The 18,626-nt window shown below is 42.6% G+C and overlaps 1 protein-coding gene across 6 annotated transcripts in view; it reads left to right on the forward strand.

Annotated features, from left to right (window-relative positions):
• CHCHD6 (coiled-coil-helix-coiled-coil-helix domain containing 6) overlaps positions 1-18,626 on the forward strand; it is a 110,363-nt gene that overhangs the window by 78,872 nt on the left and 12,865 nt on the right. The gene's annotated exons all lie outside the window — the stretch shown is intronic.

Consider the following 18,626-nt stretch of genomic DNA (forward strand, 5'->3'; position numbering starts at 1 on the left):
TATCTGTAAAGGGTTCCTCTTGCCTTCTCTGTAAAGGAAATAGTCTCTTTTTAAAAGAAAATGCTTCTCTCTTTCAACCTTTATTTGTGCAAATGCTGTGGTGGTAACACTATCAAAGGAGTATATGGCTCAATAAATGGCCCCCACAAGGGAGTTGGGGGAGAGCTGCAAGCTGCAGGCAGCTGCTGTTTGTTTAGTTGTAAACACAGAGGAGCAGTGGATTAACTGTACCCAGGCATACCCTGACCTGGTATTTGCAAAGGTGAAGAGGATCCATATTTTGCTTCTAATTATGAAGGATGGAAACAGTTTTTGCTTTGATTTTCAAGGCAGCAGTTGTAGATTCTGGCGAGTCTTGGGTCTATACATAACAGTTCATATCCTCAAGAGTTCACTGGTGGATAAACTAAAAATATAGAGCTGCCTGAAAAGACATAAACTACCATCTTAATATATGAGTCATGTTCTAGAGTAAATGCTGGCCTACTTAAAATGGAAATGTCTGCTGCCTATACCTGGTATTTATGAAACTGGAGGCATAAGTTCTTTATTTACTCTGTGTCTCAGCACTCCATGAATCTCTGATGTTCCCCACAGCCTGGTGTGTTGTAAGCACTTATTAACCCGCACAAACAAATTCTCTTCTCTGTCTGCTCTTTGTAGTCCCTGTAAAGCCTCAACTTCCTCAAGTTTATAATTTTTGAAGAAATTGAACAGAAATAAGTTTAAAACTTGCTTGGCTGTGCTTCAGGGCTCCTCTTTCAGTGATTCTTAGTCCATATTCTACATCATCTTCACCTCTGAAGTTCTTGTATCCATTGCCTGATCTGAAAGGAGGACTCCTGACTGTGTTTCTCTTCTCATAAACAGTGTGTTTTATAACAGTTCAACACCCAGTTCCTGTGCATTTATTTTTTGTTTTCTGGTTTTTATTTGTTTGGGGTTTTTGACATTGTTGCAGTGAGACATAATTGCTTTTGAGTCTAATTTCTTGCTTGATGGTTCTGATTTCAGATATATTTACTGGCAAAGTTAATCTAAATACGTATGTTTTACAGATGATTTTTGAAAACAACTTCTGTAAAGAGGGAAAAAAGGCAGCATGACATTACAATTTCTGAAGTTGAATTATTTGGCATTTTGTTATTTCTAAAATGTGTTCTTGCTACAGTTCTTGGTTTAAAACCTAGTTTGCCTGAAAGTGTTTAAAAACAGTCTAATTTTTTTTTCAATTACTAAATACTATAATATATTAAAATACTATAAAAGTTAGCTGGTCAGGAATGAGACATCTTAGCTGACATGATGCTCTAATGAGGTCTTTGAGTGGGTGTATCTGAAAAGTCTGATTAGACTTGGGTATCAAAATTTCAGTCTTGGCTCTTTAGGCTTAAATTAGCGGGACTACATGGATCAAATGTTTCTTTAGTTCTGTGTTCTCTGTATGGTGTGTTAGGCAGCATTTTCCTGAGAACTGTAGCCTGTATTCAGTCAGGCTTATCTAGTATGGAAAATAGTTGCTTGGGGGTGAGAGACTGTTCTGATAAATCTGGCTGTTTTAATGCCAGATTCTTTCACAAAAGATTTGTAGCACTGTTGGCAAGTGGGAAGTGGAAATTCTTACTCAGATTAATTCCACGAGACTGATGACCAAGCAGTCTTGGACAGAAAGAAGTTTATTTCCAATTTTTAAACTATGTGTTTTGCTGCTGAAGTTAGATTGAAACAGATCCACAAAAATTGCTGTCGATAGCAACTGCTGGTTAGAAGCACAAGGTCAGTGGTCAAGTGCTTTCAGTCTCCCAGGAAGTTCCAAAGTAGCCCTGACTTCCATAACTTCCGTACAATGTTAGATCCGTTCTCTGACAACTTGGCTATAACTTGGGAAATTTTATCAGAGATGCCAAAGCCTTGATGACGAACTGGGGAAACCAAAGATTTGTTATGCTCTTTGTTGATCATAGTCTGCACAGGATGGTTTCCTGCTGTGTGCAGTTTGCAGTCTCCACACACCATCCATCAGATTTTTGTCGCAGATTTTGGGGCTGAGTTCTTGGAGGACTTGTGGGATTTACAGCCTTCACCACTCAGCTGAATGTGTCTGTGTGGGCAGCGTGCAGGGGTTATTGTAGCACTGGTCTCATTCAGCTGGAAGAGTTGCTTCCAAGCAAGCAAGACTGCTCTAAGTAGCCCTTCTTTGGAAGTTAGTGAATGATGGATGAGCCCTCCTATTAGTGGGAAGCCAATCCTTTTCAGAACTGTGGCATACTGGAGAAGGAAATTTGCAGAAGTTGCCCTGATGCTGCTTGCTAGTAATGTTTGTTCTCTCCACAGAGCCTCCTCTTCTAAGGCTGTGGAGCATTCATCCGTTACAAAATCCAAACTTCAAGGGAAAGTTTCTTTCTGCATCATGCCTGCAGTAATTGTTTGTGATTTTCACCCGTCTGTGACACTGTCTGTCTGCCCAACAGGCCTCCTTGTCTTGAGATATTTCCTGACATACTCATGATGCTTCCAAAACAATTTAAAGCTTTCAGTCCTAGCTAAACCTTTGCAAACCAATTGAAGAAACCTTTCTGGACACCAGAGCTTCAAATACAGGAACAAGACATGTTGAAGACAGTGTTCTGAGTACAATGTTCGAGTTAGCTCTGCTGCTGATACTTCCATCTCTGGCAAGAAGCATTCTTCTGGTTATAACATCTTTTTTGGTTAGAGGCCTCTACTGGGGCTTTTAAGAGTTGGTCCAAGGCTCTTAAAGACCTCTGCAGAAGACCTCACAGAAGCTGTCCAGAAAGACAACACTTGTTATAGTTAAAGTTTGTTACCTTTGTAATGTGAGGGAAGAAGGAAGAGAAGCCTTGAGTTAGGGTGGTACTGCAGTGTCTGGTGTACCTTATTTCTGAAGCTGGAGAAGTGCTGCTCTGCTGTGTTGAGCCTGAGCGTGCATGCAGAAATGCAGACAAAATTATTTTGACAATGTGTTCGCTCCTTGTCCCTGCTGAATGCCTGTTTGTCCTGTATAAATGGATTTCAGGATCAGCCAACCTCCAGTGCTGAATTAGTCTAATAAGGCATGGTACGTAGGGTTTAAAGGTCATTTCACAAGCAGCTGGCTTCCTGCATATATTAGGGGGAATGATTTTTTAAATAATGGTATTGGAAAGCTGTTGATTTAACTTTTAAAATACCTGTATGCTGTGAAATTTCATCTCTTCTGCCTCTGTCCTTCAAGCACTCTGCTTGCCCTCTGCCTGCTTATCTTTCTGTCATTTCTGATTACCTCTGCCCATCTGCCTCTGCATTCTCTCCCCTTGGGTTTATCAGTCCACGTTTGCTGCCCACAAGGACTTGGTTCATATTTCTGAGGAGCTCATCTCTTGGATTACTTTACTGAGCTGTGGAACAGAAAGCTCAGGGTTTCTTGGTTTGGGCTGTTAATAAAGCACTATTACGCTGTTCTTTTTTTGGGGGACTGGGAGGTCTCAACAATCACCACTACATTGGCAGCATTTCTGTGTCCCAGCTGGTACCTAGTTCCCTCAGAATTAATTTAACATTGGTGAAAAAAGATTATAATTTTGGTTTTTTTATAAACTCTTGAACTGGTTGAATGTGCATATTGATTATTCCAGTTTCCTCTCTGTGGAGTGTGTACTTAAACCCCAACCTGGTCCAAGTGTTTCATATGAAAATGGAGGATGTTTTCAATAATTTGCTTTTTCCCTGGATGCCTTTTTGTGTTTGCTGATGAGGATGATTTGAAATGTTCTAATGACTCATAAAGTATGGACACTGCATTAAAAACTGAAGGGAACACCCATGTCCAGGTCATGCAAGCCTTTGGCAGATGGCAGCGTCCTACCAGGTGGGAGATGGTACCTTCTCATTACAGTTGTTTGTACCTGTACCGATTCCTGGATCTTCAGGTGTTCTTTCTGCTTGTTTGAAGTTTTGTTCACAATACAAATCCTCAGGAAATCAGATAACTGGACAAAAAGCAAGCTTAAAATTTAGGGAGATGATAGCAGCTGCAACGTTTTTTCTTCCTGCATTCAGACCAAACTGCTGTGAAGCTTTTACATTTGTCTTATTTTCTGAAGGATGTTTCCTACTCTTGACTTGCAGTTGTTCTGAGTTTATTCTCTTTTTAGTACCATGCAGTGCCCTGACACAGCTACTGAAGCAGTTCAGTTTTTGTCTAGGACACACCTTTCTTCTTTAGATGTTAAATTAAAAGCATCTCCTTTCTGTTCTTGAAGTTTTTTTCTCTGTAGCACTCTCCTGACTACTGTGGAAATGGGAGAGTGATACAGGACTGAACTGATTTGTGGGTTCTCTTTGGCTGCCTGTAAGGGCTCAGACAAGCAGTGCCCAAGTATGTGATGGGCCCCTGATCAGCTGCTGTTTAAAAAAACCTCTTAACATTAGAGACTTTTTGCTGATAGAACTGTGAACCTTGCAATTTAGAATAGTATATTGGCATAATATTAAAAAAAATAAACCAAGTTTCTAAATATCAAAGAATTGAGGTTTTTATATTCTGTGTGATGCAGTAGGGTAAGTAATACACTGTGTTTCAATGTTACCTGCTTGATAGCTTTATAAAATAAGTTCTTTGTCAGAATAGGAGAGTTTCTGGTTATAGATACAATATAGAGTCTTGTTGATCTCTCCAAAGGATTTGAAAAGGAGATTGAATTACTATTTGTTTGTCTCATCTCAATGCCATCTTAATTCCATGTTTGAGGACTTCTGCTGATTACTTTTCATGGGTGGAAGAAGGAAGGAAATGTATCTTTCTTTTGAGGCACTGACTGCAGCTAAACATAGTGTGCTGGGAAGTTATATGGATACTTCTAATGATCCTCTGGGCGTTCTGACCCTATCTCTTCATGGTTTCAGGTGACTTTGAACACAAGAGTTTCCCTCAGGCCATACCAGCAGGAACTATTGAAAACTTTTGTTCTTCAGTGGTGCTAACTGTGGCCTGCTTAGGATTACCATCATTTAACAAGCTCTGTAGTATTTTGGGGCCCCTGGGGTGTTGTCAGTACTGTTTAATTTCCTGTGGCACATCAAGGTTGTATTTTATCTTTTGGTACCAAGCCTCAGTGTATTTAGGAGTATTCTGAGGCTCAGGAAATCTTCTCAAATCTTGTAAAAGTAGACAGCCACTGAAAAATGTATTGGATGCTGTGATCGAGGTAGGAGTGTTCCTTGCTGTGTGTACCTTGAGCTGACATGATGAAGGCAGTGTGACAAGAGCTGGAGTGCACTAGAGGAATTTTTGTGGAGACCTTGTATGGCACCAGTGATCCCTGTATTCTGCAAAAGCCAACCTTAAAGCTCTACAGCTTGTATAGACTCCAGATTGACCTCTGGAGCAGAAGCAGGTTCATTGCTGAAGATAGACTGGGTGTAATGTTCTAATGCAGTTCCCGCTTCCCAGTCTTTATCAAATGTCTTGAGGCACACCGGCTGCCACTTGGTTCAAAAACAACAAGCATTTTGGAAGCCATTAAAAGTGAAAGTCATACTTTGTTCTTGCAGCTGCTGATGGGTGGCTTGTGTGCACACAAAGCTATGTTGTGAACTTGAGACAACAGAATGCTCTCAAGTTCCTTGTTTAATCCAGTATCAGATGAGTGCTGGCTGGGAAAGAGCCCAACACAGCCCAGGCTGTGAGACACTTCTTAGTGCCTTCTTGCTTTGTGGAGCCTTGACATTTGCTACAATAGAATCCCATAAAACACAGGAAAGTCTCTCCTATCAGGTGAGTGTATTAACAGGCTTCTTGCACTGATGGATTAGAGCCAGACTGTGTTCAGTAAACGTGGCTAAATAATAAAAGGTGAGATTGTGTGCAGTGATCCCAGGTCTCCTTTCTCCAGCTGCAGCCTCCTGTCTGTTTGCTGGGAACCTTTGTGCAGGCAAACGGCTTTGCTTGAGAGAGCAGGCTATGCACTGTTTTCTGACACAGCCAAAGGTGGCTGACACAAAGCCAAAGGAGAGCTTCTCTCTGAGGGACTGAAATGTTAACAAAGATGTGCTGCCTTGCGGAGCCCTGACTTGCTTTGTATAAAAACTGAACAGATGTTGGTAGGAGCTTTGCCATATACAGAGCAGACCCTGGAGAGCAGGGCAGAGCCTGCTCAGGTGACGTGAGTGACACTGTCCTGGGTTCAGTGTGCCAGCACTCCTCCTGAATGTGGGGCTCCCTCCAAGCCATGTCTGGAGCTTTACCCTGCTTAAGGAAGTGGGACTCATGTAGCCATGTTGTAATCCATGAGCCTGGTTTATGTCCCACTCTGCTTACTCTAAAGCTGCTGGTGAGTTGCAGTGGTGTTCCTCAGAAGCACAAGGGCTCTGAAGTAATAAGTTCCTGTATACCTTGTGAAAACAGGCAATTAGGTGGAAGGAAGGGACCCCAGTGGTGCTTGTGCAGGGGGAAAGGATATTGACTCACTCTTTATTAGAGGTGAGTTTGGTCACAGAAAAACTTAACTTAGACACATGAGTCTGGAGAAATCCAAATGGCTGCTCATGAACAACCTATTTCTGCTTGAAGACTCTGGCTTGCCTGAATGTTTGAGGGGTTAACTTCTGCCTACCATTGTGATCACCTTCATTGGAGAGACTCACTGCAGCAACTGAGAAGATTGTCCTTTGGAATATGCTGTGTATGTCTTAGTATTGATTTCCTTTTTTGCTTTTGAGAAATGGCAACAAAGTCCTTGTTGCAAGAAAGGGCTACAGAAAGCTTTCAGAAGTTTATAGCTTGATCCTCTAAGGCCTGTTCTGTTATTTTAGGGTGAGATAAAAGAGTATTAGGTGTGAGCAGCCTGGAAAAAGAAAAGGGTTTGTGGATTTAAGGCAGCCTGTGGTCTTGCTTCCTGCACCAGTTGTTGTGTTGTTCAAGCAAATGTTTCATGCTTGGAAAATTTGAGCTCTGGGGATCAGAGCAACTGCAGATCCTTGCTGGCCTCAGCACTTTGTGCTGCTGATGAGCAGGCAGTTGTCAGTTCCTCAGTAGCTTGCTTTTGCTGCTTTATGTTGAGGCAGGACAGCAGCTGAGATGAGGGAAGAGGAAACGTCACAGTGTTGTGGTCCTGTGTCCAAGGACTGGTGTGACAGGCAGCTGTGTGTGAATGAAACAGCCTAAGGTCTGCCAGCTCACTGATGTGAGTGCTCATTGTGATTGTTGGTTGTGACGTGGCTGTGCTGTCACAGCTCGTTCAGAGCTTGCTCACAGGGTCAATGACTTTTGACTGGGTTTTTTTCAGTCCCCACTGGTCATCCTTGTCCATCTATTATTAAGCCTGCTTTGGCATGGCTGGCAGGAGCTTATTCCAAATCCTGATGGAAGAGAGGTGCAGTAGTTGTGGAGCATGGCAGAGCTGGTTGTGTCAGCAGGTCTGTAGGTGGGCTTTGGACGGGATAGCAGGGGTTCATATTTATAAAGTTTTCATAGGCCCCTTGAGTACAGTGATAGGCTTTGAAGCGTGGTTTCCTCTGAGCTCTGCTTCCCCACAAAAATCTTCAAGCGTGATCCATCAAGGAGTGTGAAATATATTCAAAATCCCACTGCTGCCTTTTTCTCAGTCAGCAGGGTTGTGCTTTCTTCTCTGGTCTGGAGTTGTTTGCTGTTGAGAATAAGCAGTCTCTTTTCTTGTGATTCCTTACCTCTCTTTGGGACATGATGCCATCAAGAAAACCAGCTGTTCCAATCTGAGAGCTGCCTCTGCCTTCATGCTCTCTTGTTGATTGTGTTGAATCAATGAAGTGCTGCAATACTGTAGAGAAAAGGGGGGTGTGAAGAAATGAAGAGGGAGATCACACAGAAGGAATATACAGAAGAGGATTCATATCCTGTCATATGGTTCACAGTGGCTGTGTCTGGAACTAGATCTGCTATAATAACAGAAATTCCCTCATGAAAACTTGAATCCCAAGTCCAAATCCTTGCCTCACTAAGTTGTGGGATCTGAGAGCTCCCACATGGAGAGGAGAGCTAGCTAATCTCAGCATCTGGGGAGATCTGACAAGTCCTGACTGTTCCTGCTGAGAAGGTGGTGGCTTTGATAAGTGTTACGGGAAAAAATATTTAAAGGGAAGAAGTAAGGGAGATAATTTCTGAATGCCAGCTGTAGCAGAAGGATAAGGTTCAAAATATTCCTCTTGAAAATCCTGCCAATTGCAATTTTGACTCCCTTCAACTCTTGAACCACTGTCTCAAACCTTTGTCAATACAGACTTTTTTCCTGTGAAGCTCAGCTTTGATGGCATCCCTGTTCAGCCAAGAAAACTGCCACGTTGTGCTTTGACTTTGGTTCCAGCTGTTCTGTGCAAAAAGCTTTCATTGCTGCTATGAAAAGCTTTTCTTAAGGGACAACATAAAGCAGGGATGTTGTGGTGCTTGAAGGCTGAAGTAGGCACCTTCCCTTGAGAAGAGTCTTCTAAAGCACAGATGTCTGGTACACTGACATGTGGATAAAAGGTTATAAGGATTATGTGTTAATCTGTAGCTGTTAATCCTCCCAGCAGGTTTGGATCCAACTGATGTTTGGACCCACCAGCCAGGTATGCAAGAGAATTTCTTCAGTGGCTCTGAACTACTCCATAAGCCTCTAGGCTGTAACTGTTCATCTAGGTCCTGTCTTGTGATCTTTGGTTTTTGCTTTGCTCTCTCTGTTGGTGCTTTCCTTGGCCACATCAATTTTGATTTGTGTGTACCATGGTACCTGGTCCATCCTGACAGCAGGATGGTAGGTTTACACCATACTGTGTGTTTCACCTCAGGCAAGGCTTGTGCTCTTCTTGATAATTGCTTCAGAATCAGCAGTTGGAAGCATTTCTTGATCTTGGCATGAATTTCTCAAGTACCACTGAAATTCCAATGAGTTTCTGGAAGTGCACGTTGTAGAGCTGTAAGAGCTTGCCCTCCTGATTCCTGACTTGGCATTTCTTATTTGCAAGTTTACATCTAGGTATGCACTTGATTATCTGTTTGGGTTTTTTTCAATAGACCAACGATATCTTTTTATGGTTTTTAAACCTGTTTCCCTGAGGTTGCTGCTCGGAATCCTTCTCTTAAGCTTAAAAATACTAGCAATTGCCAACCCTCTTGTGCAAGATGTGGAAACATGAAGGCTCAGGAATCCCCATTTTATCTCACTGGCACCAGAATCAAGTGCTGTATAGCACTTCCAAGTTATTTTATCCATTATATTTTTGATTTGGTTGATTTTTTTTGTGGTGTGCTGAATTCCAGGTTGTTGCAGTGCCATGCTGGCACTGAGGTTGGTCCCTATGAGATCAGGAGAGTGCACAGCAAATATTCAAGCTAGAAGCAAAGCAAATTGTTCTAAAACTCTTCTGTGATGTTCTGTGATTAAAACTCAGACTGTGGATATTTTACATATATTTTATGTGTGGCTCACTTATCTCCTCCTCACCACTTAGCACGAGCAGTTCTGGCCATGTGTAGGTTTTTTCTTGTAGTCTGAACAAGCGAGCTAGAGATATGCTATTGCCTGGGTTTGCTGCCTTCTCTTCCTCCTCCTTCCTTCTCTTTTACCTATTTCTAGTCTGAGCTCAGATTTTTCCTTTCCCCTCTGTCTTCATTTTTTCACCTGCTTCCTTCCAGTGTCTCTGCACCCTCTCCCTCCCTCCTCACCTCTCTTCTGTCCCCTTCGTTTGCATTCCTTTCATTTCAAAACCTATATCGGAGCTGACACCAGGCTGCCTATTCCCTGCAGCACTGAACAGGCGGTTTGGAAGGAGGAGGCTGCAATTCCCTCAAGGGGCAAGACAGAGTTCAGTGTCTGTCTTATTTTTAAATATGCATCTGAACATGGCTGATCAGAGGAGCAAAAGAAATCTTTGGGTTCTGAGTGCTGGAAGCTCATAAGGACATAGTGCAATCCTCTGCATCTCCCTGCTCCTCCTGCACTCCTCACTGAACATGAAAGCTGCTTGGCACAGGGGACTTTGACTGCAGGAAAGATGGGTAAGAATCAGAGACCCCAAGGAAGAAGGATAGAAAGGGTGCGTGTTTTGCAAGCCTCACACCTTCTTTCTCTACCTCAAGTTCTTTTCATTTTGTCAGAATGTTTTCAGTTCTTTTCATTCTTTGAACCCTGAAAAACCCCAGAGTACATTACCCAGCTATGCAGCAGCTTCGCAGCATGCTGTTTAACCTTGGGCAAGTAAAAGACCGATGACTGGTCATCAAACTGGCACAGTGAAGGGACAAGCTGAGGTATTCCAGTTCTATGTTCTTACCACAACCAGTGCCACGACAAGGTACCAGAGATGGATCTGCAGGTTTCCCAGTGGGATTAAGAGCTCTGCTAGGGCAGGTTTTGTACCCAGCTGGTGAACTTCCTAAACGATTTTACTGTGCAGCTCTAGCTGCTGGCATCTGTTCAGGCAGCACAGTGACGAAGTCACCTAAAGGGCAAAAAAAAGCAGGTGCTTACTGGTCCAACAGCTCCTGCCAGCAGATTAGGATCAGAAGTGAAGGAGAGCATATTGAATTAAAACTATAATCATAATTTCAGTTTAGACAAAATGTATGTAGCTTGGCAGAATACCAGGGCCCTGACTCTTGTAAAAATGTGTCACAGATTCCTTCGGGACCACAGGAAGATCAAGACCTTTATTGAAAACCTTCTGTCAGCTGTGTTACTTTCTATGGCACAGGCTACTTTGGTTTGGCATAGACACAACTACTCCTTTCTGCTACATGTTGGACACTTCTGATCCTGAAAGTGGTCAAACCTGGTGTAAGTAGCTAAGGGTTCAAGGTAATTGCAGCAAGTTGTATAGGGGAGGTTGCAGGCTCATTGCCTTCATGTTTTCTTTTAGTATCCTTGCCTAATGAGCAGCCTAATCCATCAGAGGAGACACCTGACAGCATCAGGACTCAATACCAGATGATTGTCAACTGAAGTATGTTGATGGTGTTCAGGGTAGAGTGTAGTAGGCTCTACTCTGAAGAGAAAAGGCTGAGGAGGCTATATCTTAGACCTTCAGAAATGCCCAAATCATCCTGGAAAAACTGCTTTTGATTGGAGAAAAAGTCTTCTTGCAGGAGGATCTGTGTTTATGCTGTCTAATTTATTTCTTTAGAAGTAAAAGATAGAAAGAAAAAAGTAAGAGTTAAGACTTTCCAGTTGCAGACTGGTGAAATGATATGTGTGAATGATAGAAGAGTTGACTGCTGGGGTGGATGGATTTGGCCTTCTGATTCTGCCTTTTTTTGCCAAAGGATCCATGTTTTTGGACTCTGATGAGGTGTGTTCAGTTGCTGTCCTTTTAACATTTTGCACGGTGTTTATGTGGAAGAGGTTGTGCATTTGCGGTGGGTGAGGAATGGAAACAAGAGCTGGCACTGTACAACCGATTTCTTCTCTACAGTGTTGCATATTCAGTTGTCAATTTTTCTCTACTTGCTGAAAGTTTTTGATTTCTTGTTTTAAAATAGCTAGTAGAGAGAAAGGATCCATTGCCTACAGGGATAGCTGGAGCCAAGTGGCAGATAAACCTTCCCTGGCTGTGTTCTTTCAGCTCCTCCCTGCCCTGGAGATGGCTCTGCTGTAGTTGTGGGTCCCCTGGATGTGTCTCTCTATCCTGATGAGCAGCACTGTGTACACCGTGGCTGACACACTGCAGTCCTGACTGGCATTATTCTTCCAGTTAGACCTTTCTTGAATAGCAAAGCTACTTGTTACAGACTGTCTTTTTTACCTGAAAAATCACATATCACCACATTCGTGCCAGAGCAAGGTTATCTATCTGGAGGGGCCCTAGATAACAGCAGTTAAACTACCTTAACTGGTGGCTCTGGTTGCACCATTTGCTGGAGTCATTGGGGCTGGAAGAATTCCTTGGGAAAGGAAACAAACTGCTACAACAATTCCAGCATGCTCCTGCGACCTTGCTTTTGCTACAGTGGGGAACAGACTGGGGTTTTTTTCCAAAAAAAACAGTAGAAGGAATATGCCCAAAGTCACTTTCTTGTGTAACTTAAAGTATTTAGGATTTTACCCTAGGTCCCTCAAGGTAAAAGGCTGCTGTGTTAACCTCAGCTCTTCATCTCTTGCCAAGCCTGGAAATCCGGGTTCTTAAGAGGAGCTGTTACTTATATGACCTTCATGCGTGAAACAGTTTCTCTTTTAAAATGTGTTTTCCCCTTTATCAGTTATTCATTGAAGAGTCTCTTTGCATCTGTAGAATTTTGAAGGGTAGCTATTATTTTACCATTTTAATTTTCCCAGCTGTTCAAATAATTGTTTTAACCTCTCAGTGCCTGGAAGTGCTTTTCACATCCTGATTGCTTTGTATTGTATTTCTTTGGTTTCATGGTTTAAATTACCAACTGTTTTCCCCCTATTCCAAATGGTTACTCTGTGGCTATCTTCTCTATAGGTTTAAAGTCTGCACCGTTCTGAGCACCACTGACAGCAAGGCACTTTGGAATGTCCACACTGGGATACCAGGCTCTCACATCCTGGTTTGGGGTATTTTTTGTTGCTCTCCACACACACACACACACACACAGACACACACACCCTGCAAAAAAAAGAGAACTTCAGTACTTAAGGATCCCATTAAAACCAGAACAAACTGGTTATTCTGAAAGGTCTTGCCAGTGGCCTCTCTGGAGTTGCATTTCACTGCGTAGAGGGAAGGGGCTCTGACAGAGACAACGAAACCAGAACAGAATACATTGTCTCCATGCAGTTTTACAGGGAGTAAAGTCAAAGTATTTAATTTGACAGTGGTTTCTCTAGCCCTGACACAAGGCTGTGATGGCTGAGGACAAGGCAAAGCTCCCTGCTGGTCTGCCAGAGGTTGTGGCTGATTGAGCTGAGCACTCAGTTCCAGGTGGTGTTCCCAGCCCAGAGTGATGCTTGAAGGAGGAGGAGGGATGTACCTTCTGTCCCTCCTGGGGCAGAACACTTCCTTGTGGGAGTACCTCCAGACCAGCAGCATCCCATTTCAAAGCTTCCCTTCTCTTTCTGATATTTTTATTTTTGTTTTTATTTTTTATTTTCAATGAGCGTTGCTCCTCTTGAGTATGTCTTTAATAGCCTTGCCATAGGGACTGAGGTAAAATTTGAAAATAAATAATTACACTGTGATACTCTGGACATATTGCTGTAGTTTCTCTTACGTGTTCTTCTCACGTGTTCTGAAAGTTGCAAAAGGTGATTTATAATTCATCAAACTAAGCATAAAACATCTGACTGCAAAGCCTATCAATTTGATCCCATCTCTTTCCAGCCCTTTAATTAGGGAAGCCTTGCTGAAAAATGTACCCATCAGCTACTGAGAAATAGTGCATTCCTGGACCCTCAGTATAGATCTTGAGTTATCCAGGTGCCAAAATGCTGTCAGAACTGACAGATCTTAGAAAATACACCCACAGGCAGAACATTATCCATTATACCAGCACTGAGCAGTGGGCAGTAAGGAAAAATCAGCAGAGAATGTGTCTTTATCAACTTTAATTGGCTTTTCCCGTTGCTAAAAATCAGTGTATCCAGCAAGGAAGAGAACCTATCTAGCAGTTTGATTTTTTCATCCCAGAGCTGAAGGGTGCAGTCCATCTTCACTGACGTGTGATGTGGACTTGTCTCAGCACAGCTCCTGGCAGTGCAGTGGAATCCACAGCCCACAGAGAAGGCTGCCAGTCTGTCCTCGGTGAGTGACCATGCTTAAACAAGTGTGGAGAATGAATTACTCTGGATAAGTTGGATTTCATCTGTGCTCCAGTTGCACAAAATTTGCTTCAGAGAGAGCCAAACTTAGTTAAAGTTTTCTTTGGGTGCTGGCTGCTAACTGCTCCTGGAATACAACTGGCTGGGGTGTGGAATCAAGGATCTGGGCAATGGATATGCTGATCAGAAAGGAGACAGCAGCCAAAGGAAGCAGGAACTTTGCCAGAGCTACAGGAAATGCAGAGATTTGAGGGATAGAACAAGCTTCTTTTGAGTTGTTTGGCACTACAGGTTTACATGCAGCTTTACATCAAAGGCAAAGGAAACAGCAACTGTGTGGATTCTCTTGGGAAGGCTGTTTTGACACCTTGTTGCAGCATCTTACATTTACTGAACTATGTAAAATGTTTCAATTCTTCTTTGGTACTTGTGTCTGCTGCCATTAGATTTATGACAGTTTTATTAAATAATATTGTCAAGATCATTGCAAATTGTTATTATACTGTGTTTTTTCCTAATTGATTAATGAAAACTACTGATTTCTTTATTTGTAATGTATCGCATCTCTTGCTAAATTCCACAGAATTTCTGAGAGCACCTTTATTTTAACTTTCTTTTCAGCTAAGTCAAGCTCCTCTATATCATTTCTATAAATACTAGAAAAGAGAAGTATGTTCATTAACAAAAGACAATTTAGTAAGTGAACTTACTAATTAGAATTAGAAAATTACTAATTATTAATTAGTAAAGTTACTTTTTCACAGTCCTTGGTGGTCTTAAAAACAAACTGTAAGACTGTCACAGGTTTGCAATCATATAAATATGAGTTTAACCCTTGTGTTTAATAAAACTTTAAGAAAACCAAACTGTAAAGGTTTGTTGTTAAGGCAAGTGAAGGAGCAGTCCTTTATCCAAAGACCGCTCCGTAGGGAACCGTGCTGCCGTTGGCACAGATCACTGCGATCGTTTGGAACGGATCTGCTGAGCTGTGGCAGACCAAATCAGTGTTCTGGAAACTCTTGTCACCTCATTGAGTGGACAGTGTTGAGAAGTGAGGGTGCAGCAGTGGGGCAGGGGATGTACCAGGGCTCTTTGCTCTGGCTGCAGCGTGAGCCTCCCAGTCACGAGCAGCCTCTGCCCTTGCTGGCGTTGGTGCAGGGGCTGGGCACAGTAAGTTCCCTCTCAGGATAGACTCTGGAGCCTGAACTATACAAGCTGTAAGAATATGATGGACATTATGAAAAAATAAGTGTTGATTTTGTGGGTTTTTTTTTAATTTTTTACTCCTGCTTATCATATGGCCGTGAAATACACAGCAACTTCTTGTGTTTGGAAGGTTTCTTTAGAAATTTGAAGCAAGTGGGAGGAAGGGATAACAAAGTCTATTCTGTTCCTCTAATTCAATCTCGCTATTTACAAGCCCAGCTCATCAAGTATGTTGTCACTGTTCTTTGCAGCAAGAGGAAGACTGAAGCCTTAGAACACTCCTGGAGAATATCTACAAATCCATGTGAATAGCCTAAAACATCATATTTCGTGTGGTTTCCATGGATGCCGACCATGCTGCAGTTAGGGTAGTGCTGGTGTGTTGCTCCAAATGGCACAGCAATTTTACCAGGATGCAGTATTCTTGCCTGCTGGCCCTAGGCTCTGGTGGTGCTGTCTGCTGTTAAATAGCTGTCTTGTGCCTGTGTGAAAGAAGGGACTCCTGCATGTGCAGCTTGAGGAGGTGGTAAAGAGCTGTAAGTTTTATTATGTACTATAAAATAATAATTCCTGATGAAATGAAACATGAAGCATAAAAAGATTAGGATTTTGACATCTTGTTTTGAGATGGTAAAATGCTTCTTTGGTGGCCTTGAGTTACTAAAGGTGTTGCCGTCCTAGATTCTCAGTTTGCCAATACACAGTGTAAATGTGGATGGACAGTGCCTGGCTCTGGCTCTGTGTCAATCATTCCCTAAATGCCTGTTGGCACCTGAATGACCAGCTCCTCCTGTTTAAAAGCAAGGCTGCATGATTCTTTTATTTTTCTAAGCCATTTGCTCTCTTTAATTGAGCACTGGGAGCCATTGTGTGCGTGGTGTTGCAGGATCCTTGTCGTGTAAGGGCATTGATAAATATGTATTGTGTTGTCAAGTGTTTGTAGCTACTCTGCAGGTAGTGGTGGAGGAGTGAGCTGCATACAGTTAAGAGTCCTTGTGTCTCCGGGGTCAATAAAAACAAGATGGCATGGGGAATTGTGGGAAATGGAGCCAGGATAGCTGCCTTCAGCATCACCTGCTAATAAACCTGCTATTTATAGATCAGCTGAGGCTTTGTCAACTAGATTGTTAAATTAGTATTTACATACTGGCCTCATTGTCTTTCACAGAAAATGTCATTTGCATTAGTGCTTGGACGTAAGTGCAGCTTCCTGTGCTCCAGATACATGAGTGTGTTTGGTCACAGTGCGTGGCTTGCAGTGTGTGTGTGAAACTATTCCTGATAGATTCTTGCCTTGCAAATAAATCCTCTTCTCCCTGTAGCATCATTTTCCCATCTTTCTGTGCCTCTCATTTCTTGCAGAAAGGCTCACCTTTGTTCCCAAATGTCCGCAACTCATCATGAGGCTGATCTCACTAGAGAGAGAGATGAGCAGCATTTCTGCATAGCAATTCCTAGTTAATCTCTGCCTCTCAGAGAGAGACTTGAATTGTTGATGGCTTGTGGGTAATTTAATAACTAGCAAACAAATAAGATGTGTAGATTGTAGCAACTTAGCCCAGATGCAAAATCCCCAAACCTCTTTGCAGCTGTTTGAAAGAACTCTGTTATAAAGGTTTGCTTTTTTACATTTTAGCACCGGTGAAACAGCATGGAGAAGAGTTGCTGCTCAGTGAAGCTGTGTTGATCACAGCAGGCTCCACACCTGGCTAGGCAGTTTCAATCCCCTGTGCGTGTGTGTCTGTGTGCCTTTCAAAAGGGAAGAGTAATCTACTTGCTAGACGTGTGTCTCTCATAGTCCTTGGACAACCTTGAACAGTCATTTAACTTGTGTTTATTTGCCCATCTCTACCTGGGCAGATATTACTTCTGTGGTTTGGAGTGTGGAGGTTGAATGGATGTCTCGGATTCGTTATGGATGAAAAGTGTTACTGAAATGTAAGGTATTCATACTGTCTCTTCAGACAGCTGATCAGAGTTCAGATTCACCTTCCTGTCTTGCTGCTTCTTGCTTCAAAGCCATTTGGACACTTGGATTGTGCGGGAAGTCGGAAGGCAGTAATAGCAGGGCTGTGATGCAGACAGGTGTCACAGCCTTCGCTCAGATTCACTTCTTAGCACTCGCGGGGATGTTGATAAGGTGCTGTTATGCTGGTATTGTGTTATTCTTAATCTGTCTTTGGCCTGCAAAGAGTCCATCAGCATCAGTTTCTCTGACACCTCAGCAGGCTCTCTGGGCACCTCATTACTCTTTTCAGGAAGAGAGCATTGCAATCCCGTTTCTGCGTCCACAGAGAGCAGAGCTCACCTGCCTGTGCCAGCCCAGTTACTGTAAGGTGAGAGCTCAGAATGAGCCTTGCAGTTTCTCTCACTAGGTACATGAAGCACATAATACCACAACAATAATGCAATATTTCCTGAAACTATGCACCTTTCATTTATTTTGTTTAAGACAGCAAAGCCTTGGTTTCTTCCCCTTCAAATTCTCTCTTCTCTTGGCCCACAGGAGAGGGAGTGGGACAGGACAACTGTGGCCATAGGTTTGGGAAACCTGGAAGTTGGTTCCTTGGTGTATCAATTCCAGTGACTTGGCTGTGCTCATTTCACCACTACCTCTTCCATTTTAACTTTAATCCTTGCTGAAGGCAGCACCTGATTCTTACATTTTCCCATCTACCAGTTTTTTTTCTGCCTTCTGCTGCTATTCAGAAGAGGAGGGGGTTGGGATGTGGTATTCTGCAAAATGTCAAGGTCTCTTCCTGGAGAGCTGACAGTATAGGTGTTTTATATGTACATGGGCTATCAGGATGAGACATTCCTACTCAGAAACATTGGCTGAGACAGACAGACATTCCTCCTGCCACAGAGAGACAGGCAGGCTCACTGTTGCCAAGCCTTGAAATATTTGGCACATTTTCTATTGCCCTAGTTTTGTAGAGTTGTACCTAAGTTTTATAAGTGCATGAGAATTTTAGTTCTGTATTTTTATTGAAAAAAAGAAAAAGGAAGGAATAAATAAAATACAATAAACTAATCCTCCTGCCTAGACAGAATGGGTGTGAGAATGTGAGTCAATTGCTTAAAACCAGAAGATAAATGAAATAACCCTAGTGTATTTCTGAATGTTTTTACAAGTAAACCTTGAGGTTTTGTGGGATATTCTGACTTTCCTCTTAGCTTTTCAGTATGTGAGGAGTCTGCAACAGGGCTTGTTTTCTTGAGTGAAGGGATATTTTCAGCTCTCTAAGAGTTCACACATCTGCAGTGTCCCCTGCAAGCAATAATGAGCTGACCAAAACAATCAGTCTCCCTGAATTAGAAGAGCCCTGCATTTTTCAAATTTTCTTTGCATTCTAATTTGTGCTTTTCGGTTGTTCCAGCTTTCAAGCCTTTCTTGTAAGCAGCAGGATCTTTAATTTCAAGTGGAAGCCAAGATTTCTTGTAAAGAATATGGTTCAGGGTAGCGGTGTTTTGACATTTTCACAGTTATGTCATATATCATCACACCTCCCTATGAGCTGGCAACACCGTTTACACGGAGATGAACGTAATTATTCACAGAGGGGCCCTGTTAGAGCTTGGGACTCCCCAGCTGATGTAGAGGAGACCAACTGGCTCTGCAGGTCTGTGTGTGTCATTCCTGGGCTCGCAGCAGGATGCAGCTGCCTGTGCACTTTCAGGTTGGTTCCA

The sequence above is a fragment of the Pseudopodoces humilis genome, chromosome 13, assembly GCF_049639895.1.
Source record: "Pseudopodoces humilis isolate 2021_Gansu_Grassland_sample_001 chromosome 13, ASM4963989v1, whole genome shotgun sequence".
NCBI lineage: Eukaryota > Metazoa > Chordata > Aves > Passeriformes > Paridae > Pseudopodoces > Pseudopodoces humilis.